Source organism: Ambystoma mexicanum, chromosome 7p (genome assembly GCF_040938575.1).
Source record: "Ambystoma mexicanum isolate Mex_15411 chromosome 7p, UKY_AmexF1_1, whole genome shotgun sequence".
In the NCBI taxonomy this organism is placed as follows: domain Eukaryota; kingdom Metazoa; phylum Chordata; class Amphibia; order Caudata; family Ambystomatidae; genus Ambystoma; species Ambystoma mexicanum.
This window is the reverse complement of record NC_090939.1, coordinates 218418081-218432543: the sequence shown is the minus strand read 5'-3', so window position 1 is coordinate 218432543 and position 14463 is coordinate 218418081. Positions and strand designations below refer to the sequence as shown.

The 14463-nt window shown below is 52.8% G+C and overlaps 1 protein-coding gene across 3 annotated transcripts in view; it reads left to right on the top strand.

Annotated features, from left to right (window-relative positions):
* The window catches only part of DYRK1A (dual specificity tyrosine phosphorylation regulated kinase 1A), a 1390196-nt gene that overhangs the window by 305862 nt on the left and 1069871 nt on the right, over nucleotides 1-14463 (top strand). The gene's annotated exons all lie outside the window — the stretch shown is intronic.

Below are 14463 nucleotides of genomic sequence, written 5' to 3'. Positions count from 1 at the left end.
ATTTTTTGCATCATTCGAAACAGTTAACCATTAATTTATTATGCCTACAAGACTAGAGTGGTAGGATTTCCTTCCCAAGAGTGTGCTTCCCTGTGCATGTCAACATTAACAGTTCTATTCTGGTGATACTAGCCCATCTGTTTTTCCTTTGAGCACAAGGAGTCCCAAAATCCTAAGCAAGGACTGTAATTGTATCTCCCATATCGAATGGGGCTATGTTGGCATGCACGCTTCCTTTCATACATTTCCCACAAACTTGCATGCTACCAGACAATTGCTTGTATTTGCAGGTTGGCATGACTCTTTGTTTCTCTTCAATCATTTCTCAGATGTATTCTGTCCCCAAATCTTGTAACATCAGTTGTGCCAAACCCTTAACTGTTCTTTGTTTACCAAGCTGTCTCTTGGAGCATACTATCTCTATGATGGAAATTTTTCAATAAAGAAAAGTTAACTTTGTTTACATGGGTTTATTAACTTTTGCAACTCTGCAAAAAATAGTATTTGTGCATTTTGGGAGCATTCAATTAACATACACTCACACCGGTTACCTCATCTTCTATCCCACTACCACATTTTTCATATTAAATCACTACGAATAGGTTTCGAAACCTCCCTCCTTTCATGCAGTGTAGTGACAGTTGGTTAATTTAATGCACTATTTTGAAAGGTTTTCCATTTTAAAGTAAAATTATTTAAGCTTTGTTTTTTAAATGGACACAATATAAGGCTTTAATACTATCTATAAAATATACAGGGCAATCAAATGCCTTTCTCAATCTTTTTAAATTTTTTTTTTGACATTTATTTTAGTTAGCACACAGGAAAACAAACTATCGCATCAATTCAGCACTTCTTTACAACATTGACTCATAAACGTGCATCCCCCTGTACCCGCCCCCGTACTTTGTTACTGGCTGTCCCCAGAGGCCTGCTCCCTCGCCAATTGAGTCCGAACACCGGCTCTCCAGCCCTCCGAGGCATGTACCTCATTAGGTCCTTTTCATGTGTCTCTGAGCTTCCGCCCCCCCACCCCTTAGTTCTGGCTACCTTCCGGGACCTGCTCATCCACCAATGAAGTCCGGTTCCGGTCTGCTGCTTGCAGTGCATTTGACACCAGACGTGGTTTGTGTCAAGGCTGGAAAGCGTTGGTCATAGTCTATCACCGGAGACCACATGTTTGTGAAGCGGTGGAGGCGGCCTCTGCTTGCCGCCTTGATTTTCTCAGAGATGAAGATGTCCCAGAGCTTCAACCACCACAGTACCATTAGGGGGCCCTCTGGGGATTCCATGTCCTGGCTATTGTGATTTTCGCGGCTAGGAAGAGTTTTGTGATGAGGGCCGCTAGTGGGCCTGATCTTGGAAAGATGCCCGGGATTGGGGTCCCCAGTAGGAGTGGCTCCGGCTCCAATGGCAGCGTGATCTGGGTAATGTCTGTAATGGTGGCCATGCACTGGGTCCAAAAGTCCACCGCCACTGGGCAAGTCTACCACATGTGTATGTAGGAGCCCGGTGAGCCACAGCGGCGCCAGCATTGCGGGTCCAGGGATGGATTGAAGTGGTGCAGTCGGATCGGCGGGTAGTACCATCTCAAGAGAAGTTTATGCGCGCATTCCCGATTGGTAATGCAGAAAGAGGACGAATGCGTGCGTGACCAAATGTCAGTCCAGTCTTGATCCTGGATCGGGTGTCCCAGGTCTCTCTCCCACTGCGACATATATGTTGCTTTAGGTGCCCATGGGTTTGCCTGGAACAGACGGTACAACGTTGGTTAGTTCCAGACAATCAAGCTCCCGTGTGGCCGCCAACCGAGTCTGGGGATGTGAGCACCAGTGCCTGAGTTGGATACACGAAAACCTGTCTGACTCCGAGAGATTAAAGACTCTTTTGCATTGGATGAAAGTCAGCGGCTGGGTGCCTTCGAATAGCTGACTCAGGGAGCGAAGGCCTCCAGCGATCCAGTTTCTAAAGTTCGAGGGGGAGAATCCGGGTGAAAAGGCCGGGTTGTGGAACACTGGGGTTGACGGGCTCAGGTCCCTCGGGATGCCTCTGGATTTGCGTGCCCAATCCCATGCCTTTAATGTCTGCTTAGTCGATGATAGGATGGACGGCCATGTTTGCCGCAGTGAGCAGGAAGGTGTAGGAGAAAGCGCAGGGGGAGAGGTAATCGGGATTGTTCTATGTCCATCCATTTGGGGCGCCCTGAGGCAAAAGTCCAGGCCCGAGTGTGAGCCATCTGTGCTGCCATCTGATACCGTTGGAGGTCGGGGACCCGAGACCTCCCTGGATCGGGGCACGTAACATGGTATTCCTCGGGATGCGGGCTTTCTTCGCCTTCCATATAAATCGAAATATCTTCCTTTGAAGTCGCTGTAGTGGGGGACGAGGGACCATAATGGGGAGGGCCGAGCAGGCGTAAAGAAATTGTGGTAGTAAATTCATCTTACAGGCCGTAATGCGACCTATTAGCGAGATTTCCTGCTTGAGCCAACTGTCCAGATGTTTTTCTAAGGCATTAAGTAGAATCGGGAAGTTTGTCCGGTGGGTGTCTGCAGGAGATGCAGGGATCTGCACCCCGAGGTAGGGGATATACTTTTCGCTTAGTGGGATCGCACACTGGGATCTGATGGACTCCTTATCTCTCTGTCTCTCTGGTCTAAGCCTATCCCCAGGGCTGAATATTTTGCGAAATTGATGGCAAATCCAGAGACCTTTCCGAATCTCTGGATTTCCGCTAGGGAGGCCCTCAGGGACCGGGAAGTGTCTGCTATGGTCCGCATCATGTCATCGGCGTAGAGCGCGATCTTATGCTGGGTAGGGCCCACTTGGAGGCCTTTGATTCTGGCACTGAGGTGAATCCGCTGGGCCAAGAGTTCCATAACCATGGCAAAGAGGAGGGGGGAGAGGGGACACACCTGTCTGGTGCCGCATGTTAGGGGAATCGGGCCGGTCAGTAGGCCGTTCACTCGGAGGAGAGTCGTCGGGGTTTGATACTTCGCTAAGACAAGCTTCGAGAAGGATGGCCCGACGCGGAATGCTTCCAAGGTAAGACGAAGGAACGACCAATCTACCTTGTCGAAGGCCTTGGTCGCGTCCAGAGCCAGCAGGGCGAGTTTCCGAGAGTCTCGCTTAGCAATCTTGACCATGTTGAGGACCCTGTGTGTGTTGTCCGTGGTGGCTCTGTGTAGGATGAATCCTGTTTGGTCTGGATCTATAACGTCCGGGAGTATCTTCGCTAGACGGTTTGCCAGGACCTTTGAATAAATGTTCGCGTCTAGGTTTAACAAGGAGATGGGTCGATATGCCGCGATGGCTCTGGGATTTTTTCCTGGTTTCAGCGCTAGGACTGTGATCGACTTTCATTGACTGGGTTATCGATCCTGAGGTGGCGAAGGAGTTGAAGAGAGTCATGGGAGCCAGCAGCTGGGGTCGGAAGAGTTTGAAGAATCGCGGCGAGAACCCATCTGGTCCCGGGGCTCTTGGTTTTAAGCTTTTGATGGCCTCGTCGATCTCTTCGCTGGTGATCGGGGCCTCCAGCTCTTCTCTTCTTGGAGTTGCGATCTGGGGTAAGGTGGCCCCCTGCAGGTAGGAATGCTGTTCTTCTCTAGATCTTGGGGTGGCTGACATTGCATCGGTCAGGTGAGTCTCTGCGACTCTTAATTTTTCCCGATCAACGAATTGGACTGCTCCTTGTGGGTCCCGGAGGCCAATAATAGTGTTCCTCCTCTTGATTCTTGCCAATTTTTCCACTAGGAATTAGTTCGCCTTGTTACCTCTGGCATAGCTCTGCTTTGTTTTGGCTAGAAGCTGGGCCGTGTCCTCCGCGTAGTGGGCCTCCATTTTCTTTCGAGCCGTCTGTAGAGCTCGGTATGTTTTCGGGGACCAGTTTCTGGCCTTACACCCCGTCTCCGCCTCCAGAATTTTGTCCTCTAGAATGCAGCGGGTCTGTTTTTGTTTGTGATAGGCCGCTCCACGGGATATCAGGACCCTTCATTGCGTCCCATGTGGTTGCCGGGGAGGTATCTTCGTTTTTGTTCTCTTCAAAGTACTGCTTTATTGTTTTAGCCAGCACGTCTCTCGTGGCCATGTCTTCTAGGATCGGGTCATAAAGAGACCAGCTGCGCCGTGGGGACGGGTCAGGGTTGTGGGCTCTGAGCGTTCGCGTTATGGGCGCGTGGTCCGAGAGGATTCTGGGTCCAATGAGGACCTCATCTGTGAATGCCAGGATCTGCGGGGATGCCAACAGGAGGTCAATGCGAGAGTATGTTCTATGCACATAAGAATAGTACGAATAATCTCGCTCCTCTGGATGAAGGACTCTCCAGGCGTCTACCACATCCAGGGTTCCGAAGAGTTTGAGTAGCGCTGTCGCCAGGCCAAAGTCTCTGCGGGCTGGAGGGTGCGATCTGTCTGCTAAGGGGTCAGGGACTCCGTTGAAATCTCCTCCGATGATGGTTTGGCCTTCAGCAAATGGAAGGAGGGCGCTTTCTAGGGCAGAGTAGAATACCTCCTGGTCTTCATTCGGAGCGTATACTGAAACCAATGTGTACAGTTGGTCGAGCATTCAGCATTTCACCGCCACGAAGTGGCCCTCGGGGCATAGCATGGAGTCCAGGATTTGCGGCTTAAGGCCTTTGGCGATCAAGATTGCAGTCCCGCCCCTCTTCGTTCCGTTGGATGCCAGAAATTGCAGCAGGAATTGCTGGTCCCGGAGCCTCGTGAAGTCGGCAGGAATCCGATGAGTCTCCTGGAGGAAGACAATGGAGGCCTCGTCATTCTGGATGCGTCTCAGGATCGTTTTCCGCTTCTGCGGGGCGTTGAGGCCCCTGACATTCAGTGTCAGGAGCTTTAGTTTTTGGTGTGGGGGGTGTTCCCTGAGCGTCCTCTGGAATGGGGCTCTCCTTGTCGCAGGGGGGATGGGTGTATTCGGTCTTCATCTCGTGGCTTGAGTTCAGCGTGGTTTTCCTGTGGCTGGGTTTTCTGTACCCTCCAACGGGAGGGTAAACTTTTAAGTGGGTGGGGGGGCCAGCATTTCCCATGCGGGCCTTCCCCTTGCCAACGGGGCCAAACCTGTCCTGCCAGCCAACGGGGCTGGGATTCCTGTAACTGAACTCCCAGCCAACCGGGATAGGATCAAACCCCATAATTGGGTTCGTCTCCAAGAGTTGATTGGTGACATACTCCTTGGAGTAGGGCATGGGGCGATCGGGGCCCACGGCGGCTCTGATGTTTTCTTAAACTTATTGAATCGGAAATGTCATGATTGCTGTGGGTGGAAGGCTTACTTTACTTTCTGGCGTTTGAGTTTTGGACCGGGGTTGCTGTAGTTATTTCTGGGGTGATTGCTCCGTCTCCCCTGAGGGACGTAGGGGACTATGGGCTGTTGAGGACTCCGGAGAGTTAGGGTGCAAAATGGACTCCGCATCCTCCAGCCGACTTATCTTGCGCTGAACGCCTTGGAATGTGAATTGGAGAGTGGACGGAAACAGCCATCAATAGCGTATTTGCTGGGACTGCAGGAACGCAATTAAGGGCTTAAAGGCTCTTCTTTTCTGTAGGGTCATCAGTGAGAGGTCTTGGAAGATCTGAAGTTGAGTGCTCATAAACGAGAGCTCATCTTTAGTACGGCTTATTGCCGAGATGGCCTCTTTGGTGGCGTAGAAATGGACCCCGGTGATTACGTCCGGAGGACTGTCCGAGTCCACCCCTCGTCTTGGGCGCAGTCTGAGTGCGGTCTAGGATAAGCTGGGTTTTGTTCATGTGTGGGAGGAGGACTTGGAAAAAATTGCCTATGTATTCTGTTAACTCTTTCTCGGGGACCGATGACGGGACCCCTCGGATACGCAGGTTATTTCTACGAGCCCTATTCTCCAGGTCCTCCTGTTTAAATTCAAGTACCTTGTTCCTGTTCTATAGCACCTGGAGATCGCGTCTCAGTTCTATTAATGCGGCATCGTGGCTCTGGGTTGGTCCTCTACCTCTCCAAGTCTCTGCTCCGGCTTCTGTGAGTCGGTGGTCTGTTTGGTCCATCCGCGTAGACAGTTCAGTCATGCAAGACCGGAACTCAGCTTTAATGTCCTGCATGAAGGCCTGGATGTCATCTCTAGTGGCTAGCTTTCCCTGTTCTTCGGGAGCATTCTGTGGGGTTATCTTCGGGGAAGGGGCTGACATCTTCGTCTTGTCTGCGGCCAGCAACATGGTGGAGATATCTGAGGATTTGGTTGTTTTAGCTGGTTTCGACATCTCGCGCGGTTTATGGATCTGTACCTCCCGGTGCGGCGGACTTAGAGGTGGGTCAGGTGAGCTATTCACAGGGTGACACCCCAAGTGGTAGAGGCTCCGAGGCCGTCAGTCGGCAGTAGACTGGGGTCCCAAGGGCGAACCCGAAGCGCAGATCACTGGCAGGAGAGACCCCACGGTTGTAGGGGCGGAGGCCCAGGACACTCGAGGGGTAGCGTGGACTAATGGGCAGGGGCGCCCCAGGAAGCCACCGGGCGGCGGGGTGCTGCACGGATAGTGATCTCAGGAGCATCCGATGTTAGGATCCCAGTGGCGCTGGAGTCGCCAATTCAGCGCCTCGGGACGGCGGCGTCAGGCCGGGAGCCCGGAGCTTCTTGCTGGATCTAAGGGGGGGTGATGTCGCTGGAGCAGGGCCTCAGGCTGTGCGCCAGTCAAGGGTCAGTGGGCCGGGGCGCCCCTGCAAGACGTGATGGAAGACCCAGCCAATGCACAGCCCGGGGGCGAAGTGGTCGCGATCGCTTCAAGCGGCTACGGGAAGCCAGCCCTCACCTTCTTCAGGGCCAGAGGACCCCAGCTGCCGTTCTCAAAACCTCTCTGGGGCGGGGAGGGCCGCTGCAGGCTCCTCGCCCGGCTTCAGCGTAGCACCACTTCTGGGCGCGGGAGCTCCCGCTCGACCAGAGCCACGGGGACAGGGCCTGTTCTTCCCTCGCCGGGGACACCTCGGACGATTGGCGTGGGGGTAGGAGGGGGGCACCAAGGTGGGAGAAGGCCGCACCCCGCCCGCAGCACTCACTCTTCCAGCAGTCGGTGGGCCGGACTCCTGTGCAGTGTCTTCGTAGCCGCCGCCTCTGGTTGCCTCCGGGCTCCACCTCAGCGTCTGGGGCAGGACAGGGATAGCTTCCCGCTCGCTCCCTGTTACGGCGCGGGGCTCGTCACGTCCGCCATCTTGGATGTGCAGGTCGCGTCTCGGCGCGAGAGTGGGGCATCACTGATTCAGGGGCTAGTAGGGGGAAACTGGGTCCCACCGGCTCACATCAGATGCTCTGCGATCTCAGGAAGCCATTGATTAGCGCCATCCGATCCAAATTCATCTAATGGTAGCTGGTGGCCGTGGGCCCCGGACAGAGGCCATCAAGGAAGCAGCCGCATCGCTGGCGCTCCTGGCCACGCCCATGCCTTTCTCAATCTTAACATTTTGCTTATTGTTTTTTTTAACAATTTTTATTATGTTTATTAACACTACAAACATTGAAGACATTCACATATGAGCTTCACATCTTATGTTCACATGTTATACGTCGCATTCCTCTCCCCTGCCTCCCCCTAAACTCGAGCCCCTACTTCGATGCCATCAGCTGGCATGTCTTCCTCGTTAGCACCCTCCTATTGTCTTCAATAAGATCGGCCTGGGAGGGTCCCACCAGACTGGCCACCAGTTGTCTCCATGCTATCAGCAGTCCTGCTTCCTCCTCCCGCCCCTACTGATTGCTTCATACCAAGCTACTGTTTCCGCGTCTGCCCACTTTAGGTCAGCCCACCACGTCTCTATTCTGGGTCGTTGGGCTGCCTTCCAGCTCATTGCGATTCTCCGTTCGGTCAGGATGTAGGCCAGGTCTTTTATCTTACTGATGTGCTTCAGGTTGCGTGGTCTGGCAAAGCACCCCAACATGCATGCCCAAACTGACTCCACCTCCAGTGTGATCCCTTTATCAGCCAGGCGTAGCTTAACCTCTGTCCAGAACCTACCCACCTCAGGGCAAGCCCAAAACATGTGTATCATCCCAGCTTCCACCTCCCCACACAATGGGCATTTCTGTGGCATTGGACCTCCAAACTTGGTCATTTTGCTAGGGGTCATATATGCCCTATGAGTAACATATAACTGGATCTGCTATAACCTTGCGTTTCGGGACACCACCTTGTGGTACCTCTGGGCCCATTTCCATTGTCCATCCTGCATAGGTTCTCCCACCTCCTCCCAGTCCCGCCTTAGTTGGAGCGGCTCCTTGCCCACCCTCGACATCAGTAGTTCGTATATGCAGGATATTTCGTGCCCTCCCTCCGAGATATCGTACACCGTCTCCATGACCTCATCTGGTTGCTCGGCTAGCACTACTTCGGGCCACTTTTCGCGCACCCGTTTGGTGATTCTAGTATAGGTGATATATTGGCCTTTGTGCACCCCGGTATCCTCCATTAATCTCGAAGTCTAGTGCCTTCCCCTCCTGCCATACATCTCTGAGGGTCGCAAGGCCCATCGGTTCCCAGTATCTATGGATCCCTCTTATCATTTGCAAGTCCTCCCACATAGCGCCGCTAGCAGCACCTGCAGGGAACATGGGGTCGGGTTTCCCACTATCTGCCATGCTTTGCTCCAAATTTCCCAGCCCAATGACAATAATCTTGCCCTTCCTTGCAGCTTGGATTTAGGCAACCACACCACCTCCCTTAGGAAAATAGGATCAGTGTCCTTGTACAGTAACCTAGCTTCGGCCGTCTCTACTTAGGACAGCCACCTAGCCACATACAGGACCTGTCACGCCAGGTAGTATGCCTCGAAATTCAGTAGGTTTATGCCTCCCCGTCACATGAGTTTTGCAACTTCCAAAGGCCACCCTATTCCTGGAGTTATGCCATAAGAAGCCCCTGCATAACCTGTGGAGGGGCAAATAAAACGTTTGGGGGGCATTTACGGGATGTTGGTGAAAAAGTGTAGCAATCTCGGCAGGACCACCATCTTGATGAAAGCCGCCCTACCTACCATGGCAAGGGGTAGCCTGGACCAAAACCCCATGCTATTCTTAATGCCTTCCACTGCCATTTCTGTATTGTATCTGTGTTCTTGCTCAGCTGTGTGATGTATGTCAATTCCCAAGTATCGGAAATGTCCTGGTCTGCCAGGGTATCAGCAAGACCGGTAGGTTCCTATGCGAGGCCCGCCTGTATCTCCCCAAAGGGAACATGCTTGATTTCTTGGGATTTACCAATGCCCGAGAGGGTGGCGTAGCGCTCCATCACCTCCAGGACATTGGTTTTCTTGAGGGAAGCGCAAGTATAGTAGTATGTCATCGGCATACAATTATGAGGTGTGGTCCCCCCTTGTGGGGAATCCCTATTTCCCCATATTGTTGTCTGAGGCAGATTGCCAGTGGTTCTAGGGCGAGGATGTACAGCATGGGCGATCAGGGGCAGCCCTGTCTAGTGCCCCTGCTAAGTTGCCATTTGTCTGAGATTATTGCGCCAGTTTTGACCTGGCTATTGGGGAGCTATATACCATTTTGGCCAACCTTAGGTACCCCGGCCCCATCCCATATTCTTTCAGGGCCGCTAGCAACCATGGCCACCTCAGAGTTGAAGGCCTTAATAGCATCCAAAGAGACGATTAGCATTTCGCCAGGGTCCTTTTCTGTCTGTTCAATAATGTGGTGGAGTCTCCTGTGATTGTCAGTTATATTCCTGCCTGGGATGTAGCCTGTTTGATCAGGGTATATCAGTTTGCCTATAACTCGTTTGAACCAGTTAGCAAAATCCTCACAGCCGCGTTGGCAACCTTGGTTTAGCATTGATGGGGACCTATATGACCCACAATCCATGCTTGGCTTGCCCGGTTTTAAGAGTGGAATGAGGACCGCCTCCCTCAGGGACTCTGGCAGGCCCCCTTGTTCAAACGCCTCATTTAGCATAGCAAGCATTGGGGGAGCTCATCCGACCCCAGAGCCTTGCACGTGGGTAGGTGCTGGATCACTGTCTCTAATTCGTCTAGTGTGATTGGGGCATCCAGGTCCTCCCGTTCCTGATCGTTTAGTTTGGGCAATCCTATGTCTTCCAGTGTCTCCTGAAATCTCTCGTCCCATCTCCTCCCCCGTGTCCTCATACAGGCGTTTATAAAATCTGAGGAACCCCTCATTGACTCCCTGAACTTCTTACCCCTTTATCTCCCTGACCACTGGACGTGGTGTTTCATTTTTGTATAACCATGTCAGCAGCCTTCCCGATTTATCACCCCCTGCATGTTGGCTTTCAATATATTTTTTATAGTTTGGTTTGCATAATCTGTCCCAGTGCTCCCTGCAGGTTTGTTGTAATGGCATCGCCCATTCAGCATCCTCCTGTGAGGTGCTCTCCCTCTGCATTATTTCTTCCAGCTCTGTCTCCTGAAGCTCCCGCTCTATTCACCCATGGAGCCCACTGGATTTGGATATCGCTGTGCCCCGCACTACCACCTTAAACGCCTCCCACAAGGTTCCTTCTGACTGCACTCTCCCTGTATTGATGTCAAAGTACTCGATAATCGCCTCCCTTAAGTCCTTGTGGAATCTTGAGTCCTGCAGGGCTTCGGCTCTAAGCTTCCATGTCGGGATTCTCGCTCTGGGGGGCTGGTGCCTCCACTCCAAGACCTGTGGAGAGTGGTCTGAGAGTACTCTGGCCTTGTATTCCGAACCTATCATTTCTCCTGCCAGCTCCGAGGCCACAAACATGTAGTACAGTCTCGTGTACAGGTTGGGGGGGGGGGCGCGTAATGCGAGTACTGCCTATCTTCCGGATGCAGCCGTCTCCAGATATCTTCTAGCCCAAAGTCCCTCAGCAGGGACTGTAATGCTCTTGCAGCCGGGGTGGGTCTATCTAGTTTGTCTGACCTGTCCATTTTGGGGTTTAATGTACAGTTAAAATCTCCTCCCCAGATGATAGCGCCGCCCAGTAAGGGGCTAATTTTGCCATGTAGGGCCCTACAATAGGCCGCTTTGTCTTGGTTAGGGGCGTACGAGTTTATAATGCTCACTTACCTGTTTTCTAACATCCCCTGCACCACTATCATTCTACCATCTGGGTCTACAGTGGACTGTAGCAGCTGGAATGGTAAATGAGGTGCCACCCACGTGACCACCCCCCTAGCATTCGCAGAGTATGTGGCTCCTGTGGTGGTCCCTCTCCACTTTCGCTTGACCACCTCCAGTTTAACCCTAGTAAGGTGGGTTTCCTGTAGTAATGCTATGTCCACTTTCAGCCTTCTCAGATACATCATTACTTTATTCCTTTTCAGATAACTGTTGAGGCCTCTCACGTTCAGGTTACGATTCTAAGGCTACCCCCCGCCATACATGGTTTGTCCCCCCTCCCCTCCCGGGTTTCCTCTCCAGTCTAGTTTGACATGCAATTGGGCTCATATCTCGCCCTCTTCCAACTTGAACTCCCCAACTAGAACTCCCCAACTAACTCACCCCCCCTACCCAACTATAATACACTGCACACATACCCTTCCCTCCCCCTCCCCAACTGATGCCCAGCTCCATCCCTGGATCTTGGGCTCCCCCGCGTTTGGTCCTGCTTGGAATGCCGAGATCAGAGACCCGGCAGGGTGTTGGCTGTCTACTGGTGACCTAACTAGTCTGTTTGTGGGGGTGTAAGGGCTGGCTCTGCTAGGCTCCTACACCTTTCGCTTAGTTTCCGTGCTCAAGGACCATACGTGCGCTGCCCTAGTCGCTCTATTCCGACAGGCTGCATCCTGTCCTATATTCTTGTCCCAATGTCTGAGACTGCAACATCATGGGTGCCACGGTCTCCATGCTATATCTGCGCCATCTTCCTTCTGGAGATCTGATTCCTGGGGGCAGCTCTGCATATCAGCCATTCTGTCGCATCCTCCGGGGTATCAAAAAAGTGTTCTATTTTTGTGGAACACTTTCAGTTTTGCAGGGTAGATCAGCATGTATTTGTAGCCCGCTTCTCGCAGTCTTCTCTTCACTGCACCAAAGTTCATGCGTCGGCGCTGTACCTGCAGAGTGTAATCCGGGTATGCCGTTATGTTTGCCAACACCCTTTGTATCGTTCCTCCCTTCCGGAAGTGCTCTAGGATTTTCTCCCGGTCGCAATAGTTCAGGATCTTGGCAATCGCCGGCCTGAAAGGGGGGGGGGGGGTGTCCCCGGTGGTGGCTTCCTCATCAGGGCCCTGTGCGCCCGTTCCACCGCAAACCCCTGGGTCAGCACTCCTCCTGTTATGTCCTGCAGCAACATCATTTCAATGTACTCCGTGGGATTCGGTCCCTCAGCTCCTTCAGGCAATCCTACGATACGTATATTCCTCCGGGTGCGTCCTTCCGCCTCCTCCGCCCTGCTTTCCAGGTTGCCCACACATTGCACTAGGACATGAAGCTCGGATTTATGGGTTGCACATGCGGCTTTATTCGGGGCCACTTCCTTCTCTAAGTCGCCTGTGCGTTCTGGCAGCGCTCTCTCTTCCTGGAGGAGATTCACCTCCTCCTGTACAGCCCCAACTTTGAGCTCCAAGCGCCGCTTTCAGTTCGACCATGGCCAATCCCAATTTGGTTTCCCAAGCCACTTTCAGGTCTGCAATTGCCGAATGGATCTCCTGGTCTTTGCTCGAGGTGGCTGTGCCCTCGGTTTTCTCCTTGCACCTGGCCCCCTCTGCCCAGCCGATGTTTTGGCATATTTGTCAATCGTGGGTTGTTTGCCTTTTGTTCTGAGCAGTTTGTTGGCCATCCTAATGTTTCTGGGCTTATTTCTGCGAGTCTCAGTGTGTAGTCTCTGGCTTCCGTATAACTGGTCCCCGGTTGGCAGCGGGACCCGGGTGGGCTATGTTGGGGCGGGGGGGGGGGGGGGGCTTCCTTTGTGCTGCTGAGTCTGCGCCTGGGGTGGATTGTGTCCTCCCACGTAATTGTGCACCGACGAGTCTTTTGTCCAGGCTTGCGTGCCCCACCTCCTACCGTTCCAGAACTGTGGCTGTTTAGCCCTGCATTTCCAGTGCAGTTTCAGTTGTGGCTCTGTTATTCTGCAGCTGCTGCTGTAGTGAGCTGACCATATTAGGCCAACACCCTCGCCCAAGTTTCGCACTGTTGCTCCTATTGAGCAGCAAACGGCACTATGAGGTGCAGGACCCGCCTTCAATCACCTTCCAGTGGCATCTGCAGCATTTCTAAAATGTTGCGTGCTGCCTTAGCTGTACCCCCACATCTTGATTTGGCCCCTGGGCGCTCCGCCCGTACTTTTAATGTTCCCCGTCACATTGCCACTCCACCGACGGCCTCCAATGTGGGCCGTAGGTGCTACGTGCTTGATCAGCTCACCAGTTGTGGGCCTGCATGGGTCTGATGTTTTATACTGCGGTGCTCTCCGTGAGTGTTTGTATCCTCCGCAGGTCAGGCTCCCCAAGACTTTCACCTCTCGCTGTTTGTTTTATTCCCCTGATTCCCCGCCTGCTGTGTGCCCCCTACTGTTCACACATCCATGGACATGCGTTGGCTGCTCATGGCTGACATTAAGCACAGTTTCTTCTGAGGATCGAGGAAGGATCGGCAGGAGCTCAGCAGAGACTCGTCCTATCCTCTCTGACACCCGTCACGAATGCGCTCCCAATATCCCCGGCCAACGGTCCATGCCCCACTCTCCTTACCGTGGGTATTGTCACGGCCACTGCGCCCGTTGCTCTCCCAATCTTCCCTCACAGAGAGCGGCTCCTGCTCACGGTCTGTCCACCGGTAACACTGATACCTGATCTGTCCTGGTGTAGTAAAGTAATTTACTGCTCATGTATGCAATTGCATTTCGCAATCCCAGTTCGCTTACTATTTCTTAGCTTTGCTGATTGTCCGTCAAAAGACTTCTTTCGAAGGGATTGTGTCCTCCGACGTATTCCTTATCTTTGATAATACGTTTTCAGCTTGCTGGCCTCGGAAATTATTTCTGTAGAGGGCGCTGCGTGTCGACGTCCGCCGAGTTGATGTCCCTTGACGGCCACCGTATCAGCGCCGAAGTCACCATGCCCATTAAAGCCACACACGGCGTCCGTTGCTCAGTTCCGTTTTTCCGTGCTTCGTGGGGCCTCGGAACATTGTTGCTCAGCTTAGTCAGACAAACCTTCTACATCTACTCGAATATACCAACTCGTTCTCGATGGCATCTTCATCGGAACCGACAATGCCGTGATTCTGCTTAAATAAAATGTCACGACTGCGGTACAAAAATGTCCAACGGATCCACACAGGATCTGCTTGTGGTGCTTGGGAGCCGAACACCATTGTTCGGAGTGTGAGGACTGCATGTCCATGACGGCGAAAGCCTTGAAGGAGCGCAAGGGGAAGCTCGAGCGAAGTAAGTCAGTCAAAACCTCCTCGAAAGTTTCTTCGGCTGAGTCGAGGCAGTCGTCTCCTCGCCGTCAAACATTCCCATTCTAGATCTCAAAGTAGCTCCCACCATTCGTCGAGATCA